Below are 14,822 nucleotides of genomic sequence, written 5' to 3' on the forward strand. Positions count from 1 at the left end.
TGAGACACTTGAGCCGTCAAACGAATCGAGACGGTGAATGCTCTTCGCGTCGACCGCTGAGTTAAAATTTCCTTCACCGAATTGAACTCGAATTGAGTTCAACTCGGTCGACGGCAGCAGTCGAAGTCGACGCGATGAGCATTCACTCGATGCGGTGAACACATCGAGCTTTTCTAGTTGGACCCGGTTGCGGCCGACTCGAGTCAACTCGACTTTCAAACCGAGTTGGTCATCGATTCAACAAGAATTATACGACTCGTCCTATGACAAGTTTGTTCGAATATTTTCATATTTTTTTCCTTTCATTCATTTTTCTCCACTGTATCAGATGCGTTTTTTCTTGTGGTAGTTCAGTTTCTTGAGGCTTTTAAATTTTTTTAGTTTTTTGGGTTCCTGGTCAGATGGCAGATGAAATATTCCATAGTGTCAGTAGAAAGGAAAATTCTGTAGGAGGTATTATCATGTGTGAAAATACTGACGTATTTCGATGTTTCTTGTTGCATCTATATACAGAGTGTACATACTCTTACCTGAGGTAGAGTAGGACCAGGTTAGTACGGATTTACTGCAAAGAGCTAATTTCTCCCTTTCCTAAGAAAGCTTCAGGGTTAGTTCACATATTCATGAAAATAATGGAACCATCTTCAGAACCAAACTTATCGGCGGAATTCAAATTTTTCTAACTTTGTCCTATTTCAAAAATTCATAAGAAAATGTTAGATGTGACAACTTTCAGTCGTACCGCATATCGAAGCTGAATTTTTGTACTTTTTGACAATATAAACAATGATTTTAAATTTGAAATATAAAGTGATATTTTTAACCGCAAATTTAGTTTAGTTTATTAGTTTGCCGCTTCGACATCTAGGTCATTAGCGGTGTTGGATCTGTTACATGTATAATATAATATTGATTCAAAGTAAAAGAAGAAAAAAGTGCATAGCATATATCTATACATTAATTTCAATTATATATATATATATATATATATTTATATATAATAACTATTGTTGTAAGAGCCAAAATAAATATATTGAATGAAATTTAAGGGTCTTTAGGCTCGGGTTTTGGGAGTAAATGATTGACTACTCTTTATTCTATGCCAAGCTTTCGCATTAATTTAATGCTTCTTCAGGGCTTCTGCAAAAGATCAATAAAATACAATTAATAAATAACAAATTTTAGAAAACAAACAAATTTACTCACTGAATGTGAGGTTTTACATGGATAACATCTGCCACAAACGGTGTAACTAATAAAAACAAAAAGTTATATTTTAATTTCATAGGAATTCTCCAAAAACACGTCAACTAAATCTATTTCACAAATTTAAAAACTCTTCCGGTTGATAATCTTATTTATACGCAATTTAGTAACTCTCATCTAAGATAACACAATAATGACATTTGATGGTTATGTTTCTGTTATTATAGAAAACTAGTCTCTCACTCCTCTATGTTCCCTGTCTTCTTTATTCATCTATTGGGCCGTCATAAAAAGGTTCCATTTTTATCCTTTCTAACAAATAACTGTATATAGAGCTTGGGCTCAAAGTTCAACGTTCCAACTACAAAAAAAAAGATGTAAATGTTAAAAATCTAATAGCAGACACCGAGTATATTCTCCAGGGCGTACAAAGTGAACAAAAGAATATTAAAAGAGCCAGAGTAACAAACATTATTACTAATTATTTACATAAAAATGTAGATAATAAAAACCCAACAAATGAATGGTTTAGAGAGACAAAAGAATTTCTAAAGAACAACGATGACCTTGTTGTTTTAAACAGTGACAAAGGTGGTACAACTGTCATTATGGATCATCAAATATACAAGGAAAAAATGAAAACTATACTTCATTCTAAGGACTTCAAAAAGCTATCTAGGGACCCAACAGAGAGCATTCAAAAAAAGTGCAATTCATACATTGAAACGTTAAAACGGAAGAAATATATAACACCAAAACAGGCCAAAGAAATGAAAACTTATAATGGAGTAGCACCTAAAATTTATGGAAATCCAAAATTACATAAGGAAGGACATCCACTAAGACCAATTATTTCTGGCGTAGATAGTCCAGTAAATTCACTGTCGAAGTTTATGGCGGATGCGCTAAAAAGTGCTTATAATACCGACAATAGATACTACGTCAAAGACACATTCCAGTATGCACAGGAAATTAATGACTTCGAGATACCAGATGACCACAGACTAATATCACTGGACGTTGTCAACTTGTTCGGAAATTTGGAAAAGAAAAAAATCATCGAAATTCTAAAGCTTAAGTGGGAAAATATAAGACCACACACGAACTTAGACATGAATTTATTTATGGAAATAATCACTTTTCTTCTTGAAAATAATTACTGCACGTTTCAGGGAGGATTTTATCAACAAATTTTCGGATGCGCGATGGGCTCAAAGTTGTCCCCTATTCTGGCACAGTATGTTATGGACCATCAGTTGGACTCAATCTTACCTAAATTACCATATACTGTTCTATTCGTAAAAAAGTTTGTGGATGACATCATGATGATAGTACCAGAAACATTTATTCAACTGACACTTGACTTGTTCAACTCGGTTTGTGTAGATTTACAGTTCACACTAGAAACAGAAGATCTCCATCACTCAGTACCCTTCCTAGACACTAGAGCATATAGACAAGATAAAATAGTAAAATTGAAATGGTATAGGAAGGACACACATTCAGACAAAATTATTCATTTCCACTCAGACCATGGCATAAATGTGAAAATTAACACGATAAACCAAATGAAAAGAAGAATATCAAAAATATGCCATAAATCATTCATAGATGAAGGACTAAAAAAATTACACCAGATTCTTAAAGAAAATGATTATCCTAACAGCATGATTAAGAAATTACTATATGCTAATGGTACCACTCAAAATGAACAAACAGAAGAACAAAATATGACAACAGATAGAACACATTATGCATCGTATCCAAATGTTACAAACTTGACAGGAAAATTGAAAAATGTGTTCAGAGAGGAAAACATCAAAATTGCAGTCCAAAATCAAAAAACGGTGAGGTCATTGTACACCAAAATAAAGGACCCCATTCCAACATCCTTCCAAAGTAATGTCGTTTATAAAATAAAATGTGAGACTTGCGACAAATGTTATATAGGACATACCTCCCAATGGTTGAAAAGTAGAGTGGCGCTACATAGATCGGACATAAGAAAATACCCAGAGAGATGTGCATTGGCTGCGCATGCGCATAATCTGGACCATCATGTGAATTTTGAAGGTGTTGAGGTACTCAAAACAGAGAGAAATTATCAAAAAAGATTGATTCACGAAATGATTAACATAAACAAAGAAGATGAAACCATAAATAAGAAGACAGATACGAACAAATTAAGCTCTATATACAGTTATTTGTTAGAAAGGATAAAAATGGAACCTTTTTATGACGGCCCAATAGATGAATAAAGAAGACAGGGAACATAGAGGAGTGAGAGACTAGTTTTCTATAATAACAGAAACATAACCATCAAATGTCATTATTGTGTTATCTTAGATGAGAGTTACTAAATTGCGTATAAATAAGATTATCAACCGGAAGAGTTTTTAAATTTGTGAAATAGATTTAGTTGACGTGTTTTTGGAGAATTCCTATGAAATTAAAATATAACTTTTTGTTTTTATTAGTTACACCGTTTGTGGCAGATGTTATCCATGTAAAACCTCACATTCAGTGAGTAAATTTGTTTGTTTTCTAAAATTTGTTATTTATTAATTGTATTTTATTGATCTTTTGCAGAAGCCCTGAAGAAGCATTAAATTAATGCGAAAGCTTGGCATAGAATAAAGAGTAGTCAATCATTTACTCCCAAAACCCGAGCCTAAAGACCCTTAAATTTCATTCAATATATTTATATATATATATATATATATATCGGGTGTCCCAAGGTGAGTGGCCTATTAGATTATTATGGGAACTATTGATGGTAGAGATTTCAAATTTTGTAGATAGATATTTGACCATGTAAAGTACATTTTTAAAATAATTTCACATTTCCAGTGTTGCCGGATGTACGACAATTTGGCAACAACTTTGTTATTTTGAATGGGACATCAGGTATTTCTATTTTTTTTATGATACTCCATAAAATATTAAATCTATTCACTCTTACTTTTCCATCCCTATCTTCAACGGTTTTTGAGTTATTAATTATTTTTCGAAATTTTAGATCAATTTGGCGTATTACAAAAATGACTCTAGTTCGCTCAATATTCGAGATTTAAGTCAGAAATTTTGCAAGTCGCTAGATATTGATCTGATCTGTGTCACTGCTTTTGAATTATGGTTGTCAATAATACAGGACGGACCAAAAAAAATCATCATTTTCCAAGTTACAAAATTGTAAAAAAGTCTATTTTTTCAAATTAGACACCTAGTATATTTTTCAATTTTTAGAATCAGTACAACACACTCTACAATTTTTCTTTTCACGTCCCTATACCTATCTCAACTGGAGTCCGAGTTATATGCGTTATATGTGTATATCTTTCTTGAGCCATTATTTATAGAAAAACCTCGGAACAAAACACCTGTTAGGCAATAATTGTTTATTTTGACACTTATGGATTGAACTGATTCATTGATATATCCATCTATGAACGACATAAAGAAAATAACAATACAAAAGAAATTAACGCTTATTGAATCAATGTGAAATCTAATAAACGCATATAACTCGGAATCCAGTTGAGATAGGTATAGGGACGTGAATAGAAAAATTGTAGAGTGTGTTGTATTGATTCCAAAAATTGAAAAATATACTAGGTGTCTAATTTGAAAAAATAGACTTTTTTACAATTTTGTAACTTGGCAAATGATGATTTTTTTTGGTCCGTCCTGTATTATTGACAACTATAATTCAAAAGCAGTGACACAGATCAGATCAATATCTAGCGACTTGCAAAATTTCTGACTTAAATCTCAAATATTGAGCGAACTAGAGTCATTTTTGTAATACGCCAATTTGATCTAAAATTTCGAAAAATAATTAATAACTCAAAAACCGTTAAAGATAGGGATGGAAAAGTAAGAGTGAATAGATTTAATATTTTATGGAATACCATAAAAAAAATAGAAATACCTGATGTCCCATTCAAAATAACAAAGTTGTTGCCAAATTGTCGTACATCCGGCAACACTGGAAATGTGAAATTATTTTAAAAATGTACCTTACATGGCCAAATATCTATCCACAAAATTTGAAATCTTTACCATCAATAGTTTCCATAATAATCTAATAGGCCACTCACCTTGGGACACCCGATATATATATATATATATATATATATATATATATATATATATATATAAATTCTTTTGAGAAAGAGCAATACAAAATATTTCAATTAAATTTTTATATTAATAGATTTAATAAAAGCTAGGGCATTGAGGCTGTCTGGAGTGTCAATCTTGAGAGCTTCTTCTATTCTGTCTTTCACATTAAATTGTATTCTCTGGTTTTTATACATTTGGCATTCTGTGATAATGTGCTGAATGGTAATTTCGGTGTTGCATGTAGTACATATTGTTCTTCTTTGCTAATAAGTGTTGGAGGGATACCTGGCTGTGCCCGATGCGGAGTCGTCTCAGAGTCACCAGGGACCGTATTCTCGACAAGTGATCTTTCAAAACGTATATGTTCTTTCAGTGCTAACAACACTGAATGAACTTAGTTTCTAAACATTATTTCATGTATCTGCGTCCTATATCTTGTGGTACATTCCAATTATCCTGAGGTATTTTATAATTGCATCGGTGTCCTTCAGTGCCTCTTTAATATTATCCGGGATTTTTTGTTGTTCACGTATAGGTTTCAGACGTTCGCATCTAAATAAGTGATCGGTCGTCAGGTAGTGTTGCAGTGTTGGCAGTTCGGTGGTGTCAGTCTATTGAATAAGTGTGAATGTGTAAGATGAGTGTGACCGAGTCGTAGGCGGCACAACACGGTCTGTTCCCGTCTATCGTGCCTTCTTGGATAAGGCCATTTTTCCACTGTGGGTTGGATTTCGCGAAGTTGCCCATTATATGTTTCCCAATATTCTTGCCAAGCAGCGTATATTGTGTTCGTAATGGACCTCGGTGTTGTGTACGTAGTAACGTTATTCGGTAATTCGAATAAATAGCGGTGGAACTGCTTTAATTTTATTAAACAAAATATATAAATCTGTATCGCTAGTAAACATATTCCTTCTTATCGTCATTCGGGAATGGAATTAATGAAGACGGAAATCTCCCAGACCACACATTACTAGCGCACTAATTACATATGCGCCTAAGAAAACCCGGGAAATCTGATCAATTCAAATAGCATGATACAACATTCCTCCCTCTGTAGGAGTTAAGTACAATTTTCAATTCCCAATCGTGAAGGTGCTTTACGCAATCGTGTAGATCTCCTTAGGGTACAAGCGTCATCTGGAATTTCTGGGTTTAGTGGTACACTATCTGGTTTAATTTCTTTATGTCGGACATCATTTCCGTCCAAAGTATTTTGCTTTTCAGAAACATAATCATTGTCATTATTTCTCGCTGAAGGCAATATCGTAGGAAGCTCAATAAATGAGTTAGATGGTGTGTTGCTAATTTTCAAAGGTGTATACTCACCCATGGAACGCATTTGATCGACATGGCGCTTCCAAACTCGAGAATCATCCAATTCGATCAAATAAATTAATTTTCCCAACTTCTTTTTCACAGTACCAAACTGCCATTTATCGGAATTTAAGTATTCTCTAACCATGACTCTTTCCCCCTCTTTGAAAATTCTAAAATCAGTATTTTTGGAAATATTTAGTTCGTATTTTTTTGGAAGGCAAAATTAAATCAAGTCTTGTTCGAATATCCCTACCAAACATAAGATAAGAAGGACTCACTCCGGTAATGGTTAAGGCATTTTTCGGTAATTAATAAGAAATTTAGACAAATTCAATTCGATGCCTCTCTCATTTTGTCCTAGAGTTTTCAAAACACCCTTGAAAGACTGAACATATCGTTCTGCTAATCCATTTATAGCAGGATGATATGAAGGTGAGAACTTGTGAAAAATTTCATTCTCTCTCAAAAAATTCTTGAATTCTAAGGACGTAAAAGTGGGTCCATTATCGCTAACTAAGATAGCTGGTAGACCAAAAATACTGAAAATTTTTCGATGTAGAGGTATTGTAGTATGAACTGTCATATTTTTGACAACATGTATTTCCGGCCAACGAGTATATGAATCAACTAAAATAAAAAAGTAACGATTCATGAAAGGTCCGGCAAAGTCAATATGTACTCTTTCGAATCGTTTACTTGTCTTTTCCCACGGATGAAATGGAATGTTAGCTGGATTATTTTTAAATTTATTACATTCAGAACAGTTTTTAATTTTATTTTCAATATCGACTGAAATTCCAGGCCACCAACAGTAATCTCTAGCCAATTGTTTCGTCTTAATTATACCAGAATGTGTTGAGTGAAGCTCATTCAAAATTTTTGGACGTAAAGATTGTGGTATAAGAACTGTTTGTCCACGGAACAAGCAGCCTTGCTGTAAGGAAAACTCAGATTGTTCGACATTGAAGCGATCCCTTTTGGATACTTGTTTACCTAGGCGTAAAGATTTTATTGATTTGGAAAAAGATTCAATTCGTAATTCTTCGAAAGTGACAGGTAAATTTTGTATTTGATATATTTCAAATGCATCAGATTCATCGTACATATTAATTTGCTTTGAGTTTGTAGGTAATCTGGACATAGCGTCCGCATTTGAATGTTCTTTTGAATTTTTGTATTTAATATCGTACTGAAATGTTTGCAAAAATAATGCATAATGTTGCATTCTTGTGGTAGACAATTTCGGAAGATGTTTTGATGGTGAAAAAATTTGGATAAGAGACTTATGATCTGTATACAGGGTGAAACGTCTACCATAAAGGTAATAAAAGACTTTCTTGACACGAAAAATAATGCTATATGCTTCTTTATCAATTTCTGAATATTTTTGTTGAACTGTCGATAAAACTTGTGAAGCGAATTGAATAGGTCTTTCAGTACCATCTGGATAAACATGTGAAAGTACTGCGCCAACCGCATAGGGACTGATGGGATCAGTAGCCAAAATTAATATTAACTGAGGATCGAAATGAGCCAATACTCGATCGGAACTAATTTCTTTCTTGACAGTATCGAATGCTCTTTGGCATTTAATGTCCCATTTGAAATATACACCTTCTTTTAATGAATTGTATATAGGGTATAATTTTGAACTAAGATTTTCTAAAAATCTTCCGTAATAATTGATTGAACCTGTAAAAGCCCTGACTTCTGTTTTATTAGTAGGTATTTTAGCGTTTTGGATTGCATCCATTTTCTTTTTCGCTTTATGTATGCCCGACCTATCTATAACATAGCCGCAATATTCTATTTTATCTTTCATAAATTCGCATTCTTCGTAATTAATTCTCTTATATTATGATCTGAAAGTCTGCATAAAACTTTTTCCAGTCTCTCGAAATGTGTATTTATCATCAGGGGCTGTTATCTTGACGTCATCTAAAAATACTGAGACACCTGGTATATCTTTCAGCAAATTCTCTATCAGGCGTTGCCAAATAGCAGGCGCACTGGCAACCCCATACATTAATCGAGTACATTGAAAAAGTCCTTTAGGTGTACTTAATGTTAAAAATTTTTGATCATCCGGATGTACTTCTAATTGTAAAAAGGCCTGTTGTAAATCTAATTTCGTGAACTTATCTCCCCCAGCCATAGTGGAAAACAAATTTTCTATGGATGGTAGAGGATACTCATCTATAATGAGGTCTGGATTTAGGGTTATTTTGAAATCACCACAAATGCGAATTTTCCCATTAGCTTTTACAACCGGTGCAATGGGTGTAGCCCACTCAGAACGCATGACTTTTACTAAAATTCCTTCCTTTTCTAAATTCAACAATTCTTCTTCCACTTTGGATTGTAAAGCGAATGGAATCTTTCCAGCTCTGATGAAAACAGGTGTTGCATTATTTTTCAATTTAAGACGAGCTTGAATATTAAAAATTTTACCCATTGATTTTTCCAAAACTATTGGGTATTTTTGTAAAATATTTTCAGGTGTATTTATACCGGAAATTTGATTAATATTTTGTAATTTAATGTTCAATTGACATATCTACTCACGGCCAAAAAGAGGTTTTCGATCGGTATTAACAATGTATAAATTCAAAATGTGAGTTTCAGTTTCATAAATGCAACCCACCCTTGAATAGCCCACAACATCTAACATTTTCTTGCAGTAAGTGACTAGTTTTAAATCAGTTTTTTTAATTTGTAAAGTAGGAAAGAAATTTTTGAACATAGAATAACTCATTATACTTACAGCCCACTGTCTAGGTACTTCAAAAATTAAAAATTTACCTTCAATTTTAATTTTGACCATGAATTTTTCCCTGTAATCGATATGTTCGGATTCAATAGAAAATAGTTCTTCAATTTGATTTGTACTTTCTGAGTCAATTACATCCCGAGTTTCAATAAATGTCGCCGAAGTTAAGGTTATGATGATGGTTTCATTATTTCCATGAATATGCAAACTGACCCTGTAGCTTTCTTAGGAACGGCAGAAATGAATTGTTCGCGGTCAATCCATACTCACCTAGTACTCTGGTAAGAGTATTTACAGTTACTCCCGGGAAACCCTGATTACTTGTATACTTAGTGATTTTATGTGTTCCACTGAGAAATTTGTCCACTAGAACTTTGCTGCTCAGGAATATGCAGATTCTATTATTTGATGTTCTTGATATGTGAGTTATGTTTTTCGCTCATACAACTGTTGCTGTTGCTTCAGCGTATTCTATCATTTTGAATTTATCGTTGAATTTCATTACAATGGATTAATCTCTGAATGGATTCCTAACTGTTAGGGATTTTTTAGGTGCAATAATGTAAGATTGATTTAGTCCGCCTCTGTACTCAGAGGTGGACTGAGCGGGTATGTTCATTTTGTTATTTCAATTCGATTGATTTCAGATTGTTTTTGTTTCTGATAACAACCATCTGGGAATTCAATCGCGGGAATATACCTGATAGTAGTCAGATGTTATCGATAATATTTTAAAAAATATCTTACTCTTCAAAACTCTCACTAAGGTTTCTACCTCACAATGTTTATTGCAATAAAAATATATAAAAATAATATTGATGAAAAATTGCTTTTGATAGAGAATTGGATGTAGGTTTCGGATATAAGCAAACAAGCTGATTCACAAGCGATTTATTCCGCTACAGTTTCGAATCCAATTTCTTCAGGTCTCGGTGAGTCTGCCCTTGTATTTCATAATCTGTTTTCCTTATATGTTGAATTTTTATTGCAGCCTGAAGAAGGATCAAATTGGATCCGAAACTGTGGCGAAATAAATCGTTTGTGAATCAGCTTGTTTGCCTATATCCGGAACCTACTCCAATAAAAATATATCAATTTCAAATTTAAACTCTCATCTCCAAATCTATGCAAGAAAAATTGCACAAATTTGTGATATAGCAGGAGATTGGTTCTTTTCCATGAACTACCGGAAAATATCAAATATTGCAATAATTATAAAGAATTTAAAAAGTGTTCAATGAGTCATATTCATGAAGAATTTAATTAAGTTAGTGGATTTATTTATATTGTTTTCAATAGCCGAGTTCTACATAAAGCTTATTCATTATTTCACTTATTATACAGGGTGGCCACTTTTTCAATGGGATTGTATTGGTAACTTTTAAACCATAAGAGTTAGAAGGTCGGTCGAATGAACAAAAAGTTGCATGCATAGAAGCATTATCAAGCAGTTCAAACAAATTGAGATTATCAAGGCCGGTTTTCGAGATATCATAAGAGAAGTAAATTATGTCATTTTGATTTTTCTTTTTTTCCCACTTCATTTCAAATATCATCAAAAAATGTCACAGGAATTTTTTATTTGACAGTAAATTATCCTCAATTTGACGTAATCAGATTTCGTATACAACTTTTCGTACTCACTGGGCTACCCTCAACCTCATTTTTTTCAATACGGACCTGCATATTTTATGACATTTTTTGAAGTAACTTTTAACGCTGAATTCAACGATATATCATACAATGTCATTCAAAGTAGATTTTCAGGTGATTTTGACCCTTATCCAATTTTCATCGGGTCGGATCTGTATTACCTTCATTTAGTTTAATTAACAACATGCAATATGCAATAAATTTCGATAAGAAAATCAACTTACCCATCTTGAACTAAATGGAACATATTAGAATCAAAGCAAGAAACCAGTATACTGGTTTCTTGGTTCTTCTTTTATAATAATAATAATAATAATGTTTATTTCATGATTAGTCTACATTCAAAACAAAATACAGTCATTTTACAATGTAAGAAAATATTGAAAGAAAAAAAAGAAAATCGTGACATGAAACAAACAGAAATCAAATTTTCTCGAAGGTGAGATCCCGGAGGATTAAACCTTGTGTGAGAATTAAAAAAAAAAAAAAAGTACAAGTTTAAAAGTCTTGACGTAATTTCCACGAATTCTCAACAGACGGCAGATTAAAGGTGCAACACGAGTAGACTGACGACTCCATCACTACTGATTCGGTATGTTATAGGTGTTCTTTATGTCGATTATACTGGCTATGAAGTGTCTTGACTGACTCAGGATCCAACTTTTTATTTTCTTCTTAAATGCAGTCATTATACTAGGAATCTTCAAAACTTGAGGGATACCATTATAAACTCGAGGCGCAAGGAACAGGTGTGATCTTTGACCCTTCGTCCCACATGAGGTCGGCAATAATATGAGCTGTCCTCTATTTCTGGTGTCATGACCATGCTCATTGAAACTTGCAGACATAATGTTCTTCCTCTGGTGAACCGCAAGCGCCAGGAAAAACAACTGCCTCATATCCATTACAGCGGCAATCCTGAAGAGCTCGTCAGTTGGGAATCGATAGGGCTTGTTCAATATGATTTTCAAAATCCACTTCTGTGTTATTTCGAGCTTGTTTAAATGAGTTTTAACAATTCCTCCCCAGCCCAGCAAACCATAAGTCAAATGAGGCTGCACCAACACCAGATATAATGTTCTCAACAATTGGGCATCGCAAAACCTTCTGAGATTTTTAAATTTCTGTATCAGAGTTCGCAATTTATGGACTATTTTGTTAATTTGTTGTTTCCATCTAAGATGTTTGTCCAACACAACACCCAGGTATTTTATCGTGTCCGCTGAGTGTATCATGCAGTGATCGTCAACCACCAATGATGTAAAAGTGGGGCAAAATGCGACAGAGTTGCTGAGAGGAACGAAAACAGTTTTTTCTATATTCAGAGTCAAAATTTTAGACCGTAGGTATTTTGATATTAAGTTGAAGTCACTTTCCGCTAACATTTTCAATTCTTGCCATGTCTCCGCCTCCAGAAACATTGCGGTATCGTCCGCAAAAGAAATTATTCTTGACCTTGTCTCAAGTCCAAATAAGGAGTTCGTGTACAATAGAAACAGAATTGGGCCGAGAATGGTACCTTGGGGTACTCCAACAGTGACGGCAGTGAATGAGCTCAACGAATCCTCAATCTGAACGCATTGACTTCTCCCGGTCAAAAAACTTCTGAACCAATCCAGTGTATTCCCGACAAAACCATAGTCCTCCAGAGTTCTGAGCATCTCCTCATGATCGACCGAATCGAATGCCTTCGCTATATCGAGAAATATACATAAACATGGTTTAGATCTATCCAAACAGTCATATATCATAGATGTCAAATGCGCTATCGCGTCCTGTGTTGAAATTCCTCTCCGAAATCCATACTGCCGATCACTCAGGACATTACAGGCATCCAGAAACTTCATTGTTCTCTTGTGAACAACTTTTTCGAAAACTTTTGATAAGTTCGAGGTTAGAGATATAGGTCGGTAATTATTCATAAGCTGTTTACTTCCAGACTTAAATAGAGGTCTTATCAAGGCCGATTTAAATACCGTCGGAAATTGTCCACTTTTTATTGAGAGATTTACAAGGTGTACTAATGGCTTTACTATATTTGGACCAATATGCTTTAAGGTTATTGAAGATATTTGATCCAATCCAGGTGCTTTGTGTGATTTCAATTGACCTATCATCTCCAAAATCTCTGCTTCATTAGTCAACTCCAATACCATTTTTGAGTTATTCTTTCGGTTGGGTAATTTTTCAGTGTTTGTTGATCTTCTTCTTATTTCATCCACCAGCTTAGGTCCGATAGAAGCAAAATGACTGTTGAAAGCTTCCGCCACCTGCGCCGCCTCAATTATCTGCTCTGAGTCATTCACATTGATAATGATCTTTGGGTTTTCAGCCTTTTTATTCGATATCACCTGCCACAATTTTCTTGGATTCGCAGAAGTTTTCAATATTTGTTTCTTGTAATAATCCATTTTCGTTATTCTTATTAGTTTTTCTATGTGGTTTTTGTACTGCCTGTATCTCCCAATCATGTCTGGGTCTGAACTTCTTCCATGTTTCATTTGCTTATACATGTGGTTTTTTTTTCGATTGATTTCATAATTCCTGGTGTTATCAAATCTTTTCTCTTCCTAATGAGTTTTATAGAAGAAGTGCTTCTTTCTATTAGTAGTTTTAATCTATCAACGAATGCCTCCGCTGCCACATCTATGTTCTGACTTTCATAAGCTTCTGTCCACAATTCCTCTCTCAATGACTCATTTAAATCCGCGTATTTAATTATTTTTTTAGTTCTCAGGATTTGTCGTTTGCTCACAGATTGATCCCTCGCCAGCACAAGGGCCACAGGGTAATGGTCAGTGATGTCAACCTGCAAAGTCAACGAAATAACGTTTTCTACTGTTATTCCAGTTTTAAAAAATATGTGATCAACACAGGTGCCACTTTGTGGTCGAGTCATCCCGTTCACCGCTGAAATAATAATCATTTAAATATTTCAATTCATAATAATTAAACGAAAGTATCATTTAATGAAAGAAAAATCAAATGATTATTCGAAAGTAAATGAAAATTAATGAAGTAAGTGTTCGAAATGTCCACCATTTTGTAAAATGCACTTTACGGTTCTGGAACCCATACTTCTTATACATTTGCTTGTTTGGTCTCCTTGAATACCTTCCAAACCATTCTCAATTTTCTCGCGAGGTATCACTATTGTTGTATTTGTCATTTGTTCCGTTGAAACAATTTACAGAATCGAAATTTATTTTGAGAGCATTACGATATAATTTTTGCAAGTCTTGGTATTCAAATTCAAAATCATTGTATTCGCGTCTCTTGACTATTTAATTAAGAGCAGTTTTTGAAGAATTCCATTGACTGGCCTCAGTTCTCGATTTTTTTTCTGGGTTCGATTGAATTTGGGTCAGAACATTGATATCGTTAATAGACTTGTTTTTTCTTACATACACACCATTAATTTTGGATGAGGGTCAAAATCTCCTCAAAATCAACTTTGAATGACATTGTATGATATATCGTTGAATTCAGCGTTAAAAGTTATTTCGAAAAATGTCATAAAATATGCAGGTCCGTATTGAAAAAAATGAGGTTTAGGGTGGCCCAGAGAGTACGAAACGTTGGATACGAAATCTGATTACGTCAAATTGAGAATAATTTACTGTCGAATAAAACATTCTTGTAACATTGTTTTATAATATTTGAAATGAAGTGGGAAAAAAAATCAAAATGACATAATTTTCTTTTCTTATGATATCTCGAAAACCGGCCCTGATAATCTCGATTTGTT

General features: G+C 33.8%; 1 protein-coding gene across 3 annotated transcripts in view; it reads right to left on the bottom strand.

Moving 5' to 3' along the window:
• The window catches only part of LOC123676379 (43 kDa receptor-associated protein of the synapse homolog), a 372,949-nt gene that overhangs the window by 92,410 nt on the left and 265,717 nt on the right, over window positions 1-14,822 (bottom strand). The gene's annotated exons all lie outside the window — the stretch shown is intronic.

This window comes from Harmonia axyridis, chromosome 3 (assembly GCF_914767665.1).
Source record: "Harmonia axyridis chromosome 3, icHarAxyr1.1, whole genome shotgun sequence".
Lineage (NCBI taxonomy): Eukaryota > Metazoa > Arthropoda > Insecta > Coleoptera > Coccinellidae > Harmonia > Harmonia axyridis.